This window comes from Pelmatolapia mariae, linkage group LG3_W, assembly GCF_036321145.2.
Source record: "Pelmatolapia mariae isolate MD_Pm_ZW linkage group LG3_W, Pm_UMD_F_2, whole genome shotgun sequence".
Lineage (NCBI taxonomy): Eukaryota > Metazoa > Chordata > Actinopteri > Cichliformes > Cichlidae > Pelmatolapia > Pelmatolapia mariae.
In genome coordinates, this window is record NC_086229.1 from 64,447,314 (window position 1) to 64,459,504 (window position 12,191).

Genomic DNA, 12,191 nt, shown 5'->3' on the forward strand with positions numbered 1-12,191 from the left:
ATTTCATGTGATATGTGTGTTATTGATTTATTTAGTTATTTCTTTTCATCTAAAACATATTTATTGCAAGTGAACTGAAGACACCCTGAAACTTAAAAGAACAAACTTGTTTAGATGATCAGGTTTTGTTCTTTCTTAAATAATTAGACATGACACACAGGAACATGTACATGCATGGATGTAGAATAGTTTTAAATGGAGAGGCTGTAGCTTCCTGTAAAATGGAAAATAGCCAACACAATACTACTTTACTAAATACTTCAAAGGATGCAAAAGCTTTCCAGTTAGAAACAGAATAAACACATATTTATCTGTCCTGAAAAACAAAACAAAACAATGCAGGTAAAGCAGAAATATTTCCTGCTGTGTGTATATTTATGTAAATTTTCATGAAACATGTTCACGATCAAAGACACAGATCAGTAGATTAATAAATGAGTGCACTGATTTGCCCAGGTGCTTGCTTCTTAAGTTGTGAGAGGCACAAGGCATTTTTAAAGTTAACTGCAGTGTTGACATTCTGATTTTGCTGGACAAAAAGAGAAATAAAAAAACCCACCTAACAGCAGTTTCCTGAAAAACAATTAAAAACAGAGCACGACTTTCTGCTCAGCAGGTCGTGGCATCACCTCCAAATAGAGGCAACTGCTGCAGCAAATCATAGTGGCATCTGTAGGTGCCACTCTAGGTACCAAGTACAGCTACAGCTGTGACCTGTACCTCTACCTAATGCAGCATAAGGCTGGGTGGAGTCTGTGTGACGTTAGCACAAACTCCACCCACTGAGAAGAACAAGTTTAAAGAGGAGTTTACAGTCCAGCAGAGGTGGTGCATCCACTGTTCAGGGACTGTCTGCATGCACAGAGCTCTGCTGTCAGATGTACAAAGTATGTGATACAACCGGTCTGTGGGGTGTTCCTGCGTGTGTTGTTGTTGGTTCTTCAGCCAACCGGAGAGAAGAGGGCAGATCTAACATAAAAAGAACTGACGTGAAAACGAGTCTGAAGAACAATGAAAATGTTTCTGCAGTCACAGATTCCTGTGTCATCCACTTCCACTAATGCACAGTCAGGATTGTGGTGGTCTACACTGGAGGGCATCTGAGTCAAAACCTGTCTCCCCCTGCTGTCCAAACAGAAACGTTTAAGCAGATGGACACATAAATGACACTTTGTGTGTTTCAGTGTAATGTGTGTGTCAGTGTGATGTGTTGTAGTTTCACTGCTTTTTTACTTCTTTTCTCCTCTTTCAGATCAGAAAATCATCCCAGCTAAATCTGGACAGAAGAACGTCACTCTTCCATGTCGAGCTCCAAACAACAACGTCATTATTATTGTGGAGTGGAGCAGAGCTGACCTGGGGGAAGAATATGTGCTTCTGTTTCGGGATAAGAGGCTCAATCCAGACGAACAACATCCATCTTTTAAGAACCGGGTGGATCTGCAGGACAGACAGATGAAGGATGGAGACGTGTCTTTGATTCTGAAGAATGTGACGATTAATGTAATCAATTATATGATTAAATAATATAATATAATGTAAAGGAAACATCTGTGCTGTGTCTGCTCTGTAAGTAGAATCTCTGTGTTTGTTTGAATTCTTGTACTTTGACTGTCTGCTCTCCTGATAACTGATGATGGAGGAGAAGACATGAAAAACAAATCAGGCTGAATTCAAGTTCAAAACACCACGAGGACCAACTGCAGGTCTGAACTGACTCTTTATCTTTGCTCAGGAGTCGAGGAAACACAGCAGGCAGTGAAAAGATCAAATCATTCACTCATTATATCAACACAGCTGCACAGTGGACACAAATATATCACTTTAATAATAAATATTTGGTGCATACCAACAGTGTAGTCAGTTCACATAAAGAGCTGCGTTTTAAGATAAAGGTGATGCAGTGGAGTTGTTCTTTATGTTCACCTCAAATCAACCTGAGTGTCATTTCTCTTTAGTTCTGATCTCACTGCTGAGCTGCACAACAAACCAAGGTCAGTAACCTTCTTCTGTCACAGTTTAAACCTGAGAAATGCTCACTGATATGACCTGATTGGGTTCATGTTTGCGGATGCTTTTTGACAAATGTCTAACAGATCATCGTTTTTCATTTAACCCTCACAGCTCGTCTGACTGTGAGTCCCAGCAGCTCTCAGTTCTTTAAAGGAGACTTTGTGTCTCTGAGCTGTGAGGAGGACGACAGCTCTGCTGGATGGACTCTGAGGAGAAACACAAGCAAACAACAGAGGACTCAGTGTGGAGCAGAATGGGGAGATCCAGTTAGTTCAGCTAATTCTTCCTGTAACATCAACTACATCTTAAAACAAGACAGTGGAGTTTACTGGTGTGAGTCCAGAGAGGGTCCCATCAGTAACATGGTTAACCTGACAGTCACTGGTAAGCTGAGTGTGTGGAGTTAGTGTTGATGAAGCTGTGTGTAAATGAATGAAATGCTGTGTGTAAATGGATGAAATGCTGTAGTTTGTCTCTGTGTTGAGGTGGATCAGTGATCCTGCAGAGTCCTGTCCTCCCTGTGATGGAGGGAGATGACGTCACTCTGCTCTGTAAAACAAAGACCACTCCCTCCAACCTCCCAGCTGCTTTCTATAAAGATGGCTCCCTCATCAGGAAGCAGCCTACAGGTCACATGACCATCCAGCATGTTTCCAGGTCTGATGAAGGCCTCTACAAGTGTGACATCAGCGGTCATGGAGAGTCTCCATCCAGCTGGATCACTGTCACAGGTGACACACTCACCTGTCTGTGTTTCTGCAGCTTTCAACATTCACAATGTGACGACAACTTAATGACTGTGTTTGCTTTATTTTAGACAAACACACCACCACACCTCCACCTACATCTACACCCCCTCCTGATTCCACTTCCATCACTCTTCGTCCATCATCCTCTCCTGCTGTTCTCTCTGTGTTTTCATGTGTTGGATCAGTGTGTCTTGTGTTACTAGTTCTGCTGGTGAGACGATCAGTTCACAGGAAACCTGAAGGTGAGACTCTTACTTCTCCTACCCACTTCTCTTCTGGCACCAGCGGCCACAGATTGAACCACCCAGACCCGATCATGATTGTTGCTCAGCATTCACATTCCTAGAGGCTTTAGTAGGTCACAATCACACACACACTTCTAGAAGTTCAATAACATATTTACTGGTGTCCTACACCAAGAATAGCAGACTTTGGTAAATTCACTTGCATCTTTAGTCACAGACTTAAGATGGGTATTGATAACCTTCTGGTTCCCGGTGCTTCAGAGTTATTTAGACATCTAATACTGATGGATCACCTAAAACTGGAATAAACACATCTTGCTAATGTGGTGGCTTCAACAGACATCCATTAAGGAGGCACTGGAGCATTTAACAGATGTGCTTTACAAATCAGGTCTCTCGTTGCTCCTCAACACTTTTTGCCCAGAAAGTGTAACTGAGTTTAAATATGTGTCACATGAGGAGTGACTTCTGAGTAAGTTGCCAGGAGAAATGAGGAGAGTTTCGCAGAAAGATTGGCCATCAACCCAGAACAATGTATACCCTATTTGACAGTGTTGGGTAAGTTACTCTAAAAAAGTAATTCATTACTAATTACTTGATCAATATTGTATTTAAAATACTTAACTAATTACTGTGTCTGAAAAGTAACTTAATTACTTAATAAGTAATTCTTAAGATCCCTATAAACCTTGAGTGGACAAACAATAGAAACAGTACAGTACACTACAGTGGCATCTCTTTCACAATGTAGCCTGCAATCATTTTTTAAGCTCACCTTCATACATTTTCTGTGCTGTTGATGTAAAATCAAGTATTGCCTGCTTAGCAGGAGTTGCCATGGTGCTATCCATGGATGATGAACAAGGATCACTCAGTAGTGTTCGTCTATGCCAGGGGTAGGCAACTCCAGGCCTCGAGTGCCGGTGTCCTGCAGGTTTTAAATGTGTCCTTGATCCAACACAGCTGATTCAAATGGCTAAGTTACCTCTTCAACATGTCTTGAAGTTCTCCAGAGAACTGGTAACGAACTAATCATTTGATCCAATTGTGTTGACCCAGGGTAAGATCTAAAACCTGCAGGACACCGGCACTCGAGGCCTGGAGTTGCCTACCCCGGGTCTATGCTCTCGTGTCAGGCGCTTCAGTAGATTACTCGTGCTATTAACAGTGGCCGATTGGTTTTTTCCCCCCCAGGACATAGCTTACATATTACTGTAATATTCTTGTGTGTTTGTTTCGGAAAAGTGAAGAGACGGGATTATTATGTCCACTTAATAAAACAGCCACTCACTTCAACCGAGAGCAGCAGAGTTTACTTTTACCTTTAGAAGATAAATTATTGAAATTAAATAATGATATTCAGCGAGTTTAATTATTTCACAATGTATCGCAAGTACATTGTAACTGTAATTAAAATACCTAAAAATGAACAGTAATCAGTTACTCTACTTTTTCAGTGAAAAAGTAATTTAATTACAGTAATGCGTTACTAAGTAACGCGTTACACCCAACACTAGGGCTGCCACGATTAGTCGACTAGTCATGATTACGTCGACTATCAAAATCGTCGACGACTGACTTAATAGTCGACGCGTCGTTTGAAGCTTTGTAAGATCACAAAAGACGCAGGAATAAGTAGTAGGATTTAAGAGTGCAATAACGGACTGAAACAGAAGATGGCAGCACTGCATGTACAAGGATGCCAGCTGCCATTAAACCCCGAAGAAAAAGAAGTAGCTCTCTCTCCCAGAATTCATAGCGCAGCCCAGCTCAGTTTCCAACAATGGCGGCAGCTAGTTAGTTTTAATATTACTCTTATTATTCTTTCTGGGTTACAAAATAAACGTTTAACACATTTTCAGGCGATAATGTAACCGTGTAAACCTCAAGTATCTGCTTAGTTTATCAAGACACCACATATTTTCAAAAGCGCTCCGACGTTTTCGGAGACGTCTGTTACCCACTAGCTCGATAGCTAGCCGGGGGCATGGCTCACTAGAGCCAGTGAGAAAGCGGGACTCCCGGCAAATCGTTTTCAAACCCACCGCCGTCTTTTGCTGCTCAGGTTAAACATGATCTATAAGTCGCTTAGATAACTTAAAAATGTTATTGTTTGGCTTTTTTCAGTACTTTATTTGTTCCTGAGTAAATCGGTTTGGCTGAGATTAAAGTTATAGTTTTTACACAGCTGAATAAACATCAAGCAGACAACTGATTATCAGAAGTGTGAGATGCTCGAGAATATACTCCGGTGGCCTGTTATATTTTAGATAGCAAGGAGTTTATTAAACTTCACTGAAACAATCTGCAAATTTCATTAAAATTTAATAAACTATCATCTTGTCTTTATTTTTAGTTAGCACATACCTTAAACACTTAAAGCTGTAAGCTAATGATAGTTATATAAGAGCAGATGCATGCTGGTGCAATAAGCTGTACGTTTTACGTCCAATCGAGGCATGATCTGATTAGACGACTAATCGCAAAAATAATCGGTGACTAGTCGACTATCAAAATAATCGTTTGTGGCAGCCCTACCTAACACTGCTCTTTGATCAGTCAGAATAGTTCCAGTATAAACATTAGTGTTGAAGCTAAGAAATACACATCATATAAAGTTAATTATTTTGTGGTTTGTGACCATCTGATATGTTGATCCAATACAAGTATCCTTGTCATGAGTTGCCATGTTTTCTATATAAATGCCATTGTCAGTTAATTATTGAAGATCCAAAGGCTTTTTCATAAAAAAAAATTCTGCAGCAGCAAAAGTCCAATCAGCTCTGCTATTAAATGTATGACCTACAGGGATGTCTTCCATATGTGTTTCATTCTGCAGAGAGTGCTGAAGACCACTCAGCAGTGACAACAGATGAGGTCACTTATGGGCAAATCATCATCAACAAGAAACAAGAAAATTCAAATATGAGAGGTAAAGCTGCTTTTCTTCATCTTCATCATGGTCTATTTCTGCAGCCCGAAACTTTGGTTTACGTCTGGGTTAGTAGGTTCGTTAATTATGTTTACAATGTGGGTAGCATGCTAACATTTCCTAAAAAGCATGAAGCTGATGGGAATCTTGTGATTTTTATTGGTTATCAGACTTTATTGGCTACATCCCCATAATTTTAGAACTTGAAATTAACAAGATAATTATTTTGTTCTAAGATAACAAGTTGTTCATGCAAATAATGAGTTTGTTTTGACAAGATCATCAGCCATTTGTTTGCATTTATTCATTCCCTACCATTTCAGGGTCCAAGTCTCAGAGGCAGCAACCTACAGCTGTGACTGTGACTAAAAAGAAGAAAAAGAATGGCCCTTTATTGTCACTATATATGTTCAACAAGATTATGGGTGCTCCACACAAATTCTGCAGACATTAAATTTAAACAGTAGGACAGCAGGAATAAATGACAAACAGGAGAAATGTATAGAAACCAACATAAAGGCATACAATATAGAACAGGTTGCAAAGTGCTTGAAAGTAGTGCAAAGAACTGGTTCTGACTAGAGTTAGTTTGTGAGTGGCCTGAGTGTTGAGGGTTACTCAGACCATGGCTCGCATTGGTGGGTGGCTGGGAACAGTGTGCTATTGGGGATAGTGTTTTTTAAGAGTCCAAATAGCCCAGAGCAAGAAGGTGCTTTATGAGTTCATTTTATTAACAGGCTACATAACGCAGACTTTTAGGTGACTACAATTTAACCACACTCTACATCCTAACTCTAGGATACTCTTCGTTCATTCTACTTTTGAGCAGATAGAGGAAGTCCATTGTTCAAAAACCTGAACAAAAAACACAGAGACAGATGCACAACACCCAGAAGCTTGAGAAACATGGAAGCTCCTCTCAGTAGTGATGCGCGAATCATGAACAAATTGTTCAATACTTGAGAATCACTTTACTGACTCATGAATCATGATTCACAAGTGCAACTGACTCGCTGACTCATCCCTGTTGCTGTTAGCAAACTAATTTCATTAGTAGAAATATATCTAGCTCATAATTATAATTGTGGAGAAAAACACAACATCCAGTATCTTAACAAAAAAATTTCTGCTCTGAACTGGAAGAAAAAACCCTGAGTAGAAGCTCATATCAAGACAATAGCTCCTTGGTTCACAGTAGCATAACTCTGCTAACATGCTAACAGCACATTTGAGCTACTCACCCCCTCCTTTCCTGTGCTGAATCGTAGGGTAAGCAAATCACTCAGGACTCACTAACCCCCTCCTTCCTGGCTCACAACTTCTTCTTCTTCTTGGTTGGCAATCAATGTTAAGGCGCATTACCGACCCCTGGCTCACAGCTCAGTGGACATTTAGATGAGAGCCATTGCAGGGGTATAAGAAGGGAGAAAAATAAAATGAAAACAATGCTTGGACACTGCTAGCACAGGGCACCTCCACAAACGCAAAGCAGGAGATGAAGCATAGCAACATCACGAAGAAGGACCAAAAGAAAATAGAGACATACCAAGGGCTCAAAACACAACTGGAGCAGATGTAGAAGATAAAGTCCGCACCGGGCCCAGTGGTAAAACATCCTATTTTACATAAAACATCCTTCACGTGTGTCCCCATCAGCCCATATACAGACCCTTTCCAAAAAATTTAAATACCATGGAAAAGTTTATTCATTTCCATAATTCCATTCAAAACGTTAAACTTCCATAGATTGTAGATCCAGGGCCCACAATTTAAATGATTTCAAGTACTTAGTTGTTTATTTGTACAGAATTTGGGCTTCCAGCTCATAAAACCCACAAAAACAGGATTTCAAAAAATTAGAATACTGTGAAGACAATTTATGTTTCAGTTTTTGCAGGGAAAAAAAAGAAATTAGGATCAAATCAATCAGAATGTGGTAATTTCACAATGATATGTCAATCTTCAATACTTGTTTGGGAAACCCTTTGCCTTAATCAATGCCTCGATGTGCCGTGGCTTTGAGTGGCATTGCCTAAGAGTTATGGAAGCCATGGTTTCTTTGGTGTTTGCTGTCAGCTCTTCTTTGTTTTGGGTCTGGTGGACCTCATTTCCTCTTGATACCCCATAGATTCTCAATGGGGTTTACGTCCGGTGAGTTGGCTGGCCAGTCAAGCACTATGGTGGCATGGCAGTCAAACCAGGTTTTGTTTATTCTCGTGGTATGGGCAGGGGCCAGGTTGTGCTGGAAGATGAAATCTGCATCTCCATACAGATCCTCTTCAGAAGGAATCATGAAGTCCTCTAAAACATTCTGGTAGACTGTTGCTCTGGCCTCAGATTTAAGAAAGCAGAGTTTACCAACGCCTGCACCAGACATTGCATTCCAAATCATGGCTGACTGTGGATATTCACCCATCTTCCTTCAAAAACTTGGACCTTGATTTCTGAATGAAAGGCACACTTTATTTTCATTGGAAAAGAGGACCCTTGACCCCTGGCCAACAGCCCAGTCCATCTTCTCCTTGGCCCAGTTGAGTAGCATCCGACGTTGGCTCAGGCTCAGAAATGGTTTTGAAGCTTTGACTCCTGCCCCATTCCACTCTTTCTGGATCTCTGTCAGATTCTTGAATCTTCTGTTTGATAATCCGCCGAAGGCCACGGTCATCTCTTCTGCTGGTGCATCTTCTCCTGCCACATTTTGCCCTTCCACTAGACTTTCCATTGATATGCTTGGACACAGCACTCTGTCAACAGCCAGCCTCCCTAGCTATGAACTTTTTTGGCTTACCCATCCACATGTGGAGGGTACCAATGATGCTCTTCTGGCCAGTTCTCAAGTCTGCAGTCTTCCCCATATTGAACCTAACTGAGACAACTGGATCAAAGTAAGACAATTCAATGACACATGGGAAAACCTGTGTAGGTGCTTTGAGTTTAGTAGATGAGTTGTGTGTGTGACACTCAGTTTAAAACATCTATGCCCTGTAAAATTTGGGCTGATGTCTTCACAGTATTCTAATTTTTGAAATCCTGTTTTTGTGGGTTTCATGAGCTGGAATCCCAAATTATGTACAAATAAACAACTAAGTACTTGAAATTGTTTAAGTTGTGGGCACTGAATCTATAGTCTATGAAGGTTTAATGTTTTGAATGGAACCATGGAAATAAATGACATATGATAAATGATATTCTAATTTTTTGGAAAGGGTCTGTATGCGTGGGTATTGTCAGCTAATCTACTGTTATATAAAATACTGAAGGCATCACCTGTTCATTGTTGTGCTGAGTGCTTGTGCCACAATGATTGTGAACGATTAAAACTGATTACAGCATGTGTTCATGACCATGTTCATCAGTTCAGCTGTCAGTGATGTTTTAGGAGGAATCAAATATCTCAGAATTGTTTGGTTCACATGTGGCAGGTCTATGGGTTTTGGGACCACATTTGGCAGTGACTAATGGTGTACTCTCAGCTTCAAGTCCACCTTACCTGCACAAAATTTCAGGTGTGTTGTGAGTTTTTGGCAGGACTATAAGTGTTAAATACCACAGCAGTGTTGATTGTAACTTAGTAGACAACTTGTTAGCAGGAATAATTAAATGTCTTGAGATGTCTAAGGAGACAAACTCTTGACACTTAACCCACTTTGATACAATGAATTATTTTGACTTCTTTCTGAATGCGAAACCACAGAAGCAACTTCCTGTTGTTGACACCGGTTAACTGTAGTCTTACAGCGATGAGACCTCTCACCACAGTGTGTCCTGGTTTGGCTAACAGAAGTGATCATGTTGTGAGAACGAGTTTGCTTTGTGCTCTGTGGTGAAGCGTCTCAGTCTGCATTAAAAGAAGATGGCATTTTTGTGGTCGTCTGCCTGCCATGTTCACAGAAACACCCACCGGTTCATTCTGGTCAAATGTTTTTCAGCGGAGATGGAAAAAAAAACAGTGAAAACCCACACCTGTGTATAAAGGTTAACACTTAATATCTGAATAAACCAAAATAACAATGTGCTGCCACAGCTGTAGTGTAATACTAAAACAGCACCATTGTACATGCAATTATTTCTGTATGTTTCAGAAAGTGATTCAGCTGCTGTCTACACAGCAAAGAGAACAGAAACCATCAATTATGGAGAAATAGCCGTCACACCAAAGAGGACCAGAGGTACAGCTGCTCTTTACCTTTAACTTTGGACACAGCCAAGTGAGCTGTATATTTCCAGACTGTTTTCAGTTTTTGCTAAGCTAATCTCAACTTAAATCAGGATGTCAAACTTTTCATCTCTCAGAAAAGTGACTTTTCTTCTATTATTTTAAACAATTTGTTGAAAGTTAAAACATGAAATATAAGAGTTTCACATTTGTCTTGAGATATATCTCCCATTTTGTTTAAAGATAACTCAAAGCTGTCAGTTTTTATTTGGTAAATACATTTTTTAGTCATAAATGAATAAATAAAAGAAGTCCAATGTCTGCTTACTACTTGTTCCACAATCAAACATTAATTTCAAATAATCAGTTAAAAGTTCATACACTGACATAAACACCCCCACAATTCATTCATTCACAACTCCTACAAGGAACTATTGTGGTCATCATCTCACCATCTGCGGCTCACATTACTTGTGGTGTACCACAAGGTTCAATTTTAGGTCCTCTATTATTTTCTGTTTACAAGTCACTTGGTCAAACGTTAAACACCCACATCTCATTTCACTGCTACACCAATGTCCACCATTACAGTCTCAAGCCTCACCGACTGCTCACCAAGTGAACAAAAACAGAAAAAGCGAGAAGCTAGAAGTATCAATTATATCTATTTTTAACGCCATTTTATGCACATGACTAGCTAATTGCTAAAGATCTCTGTTTCAGGTTTGAGTTGAGTGTGAAATTCATTTAAGCAAATTAAGTGTAGACACTATGGAAGCTCTGTGATTTGTATCTGAGCTGGTCCCCAGTAAAGACTGAACTGAGGCTGTGTGTGATGCAGAGAGGTGGAGATTGGAGGTCTTGATTGAACTGCAAAGCTTGTAATCAGGTTTCCTGTTGTTTGAACTGTGTGTGTTTGTGTTCAGACGTAAAACCAGAGCCAGGTGTCGTCTACTCTTCACTGAAGTAGTCCACCAGTCCAACCACTGACGTCCAGCTGCTGGTCTCTAACTGGTCCCCCCAGCACCTCAGACTAGAGGACAATCAAATGTTACAAAGAAGTATATGTATAATGTATTATATATCTTTTATTCAATTATGTAGCCCTAATGTGCTTCACAAAAAAAACACACATCCTATTTTAACTGGATGTTTGTATATACTTATACTTTATATGTACTTAAAATCAACAATGATAATATTAATAGGTTTATATGTTTTTAAGCAATAGTAATGGTGCTATTGTTCCCATGGTAGTGATCTAGTTTCTGTCAGATTAATAAACCTTCGTTCTCATTTCTTTTCCTCGTGTGGTTCTGTGGGTTTCACCAAGGTGCAGATGGAAAATTTGACTTCTTCCAGTTTGGTTGTGGCTAACCACTGCATGCCTCATTCCTCTGCAGAAAACAAAGAACAAGCATTAAACCGGAACAGCAGCAACATTCAGTGAATGTAACCTGCAAAGAAAGGGTTAGTACTGAGAGTGTGTGAAGAGATTTGATGCCTGTGTTTCCTCAGTCACACAGAAATTGGCTGATAAGGCAAAAAGTAATTTCAAATAACTACTTTCATTTTTCTTACTTTTAGGCGAAAAAAAGAAACACAAGAGAATTCTTTCAGCAGCTTCCTTAAAGGGAATCCTTGCATCTGTCCATAATTTTGTAATTAATATAAATTTAAAAAAATGTGAACTTCATAAAAATTATGAATACTTTTCATTGCTTTAGCAAAAACATTCAGACAAGGACAGGTGAGTAATTGGTGATAAATAACAAACATATGAACATGTGACCAAGAGTTCATCTCCTGAACCAAATGGTAAATGGACTGATTCTTATATAGTCCTTTCTACTCTCCCAGAGTACTCAAAGAGCTGTATACAACATGCCTCATTCACCCATTCACACCCACTAATACAAGCACTTCTAAACTGAATTTCAACTAATAAACATTCACACTCTGATGAACATATCAGAGGGCAAGTTGGGGATACTTTGTTGCCCAAGGATATTTGTCATGCAGACGGGGGGAGCCAGAAATCGAACCACCAAACTTCCAATCAGTAGCTGATCTGCTCTACCACCTGTAAGCTACCA

General features: G+C 39.9%; 1 long non-coding RNA gene across 1 annotated transcript; it reads left to right on the forward strand.

Moving 5' to 3' along the window:
- Positions 1–2,502: 2,502 nt before the first annotated feature.
- LOC134617818 (uncharacterized) lies at positions 2,503–11,128 on the forward strand. Its single transcript, XR_010091702.1, has 4 exons — positions 2,503–3,004; positions 5,847–5,939; positions 10,022–10,108; positions 11,022–11,128. It is a non-coding gene; the product is annotated as an uncharacterized LOC134617818 (long non-coding RNA).
- Positions 11,129–12,191: the final 1,063 nt, after the last annotated feature.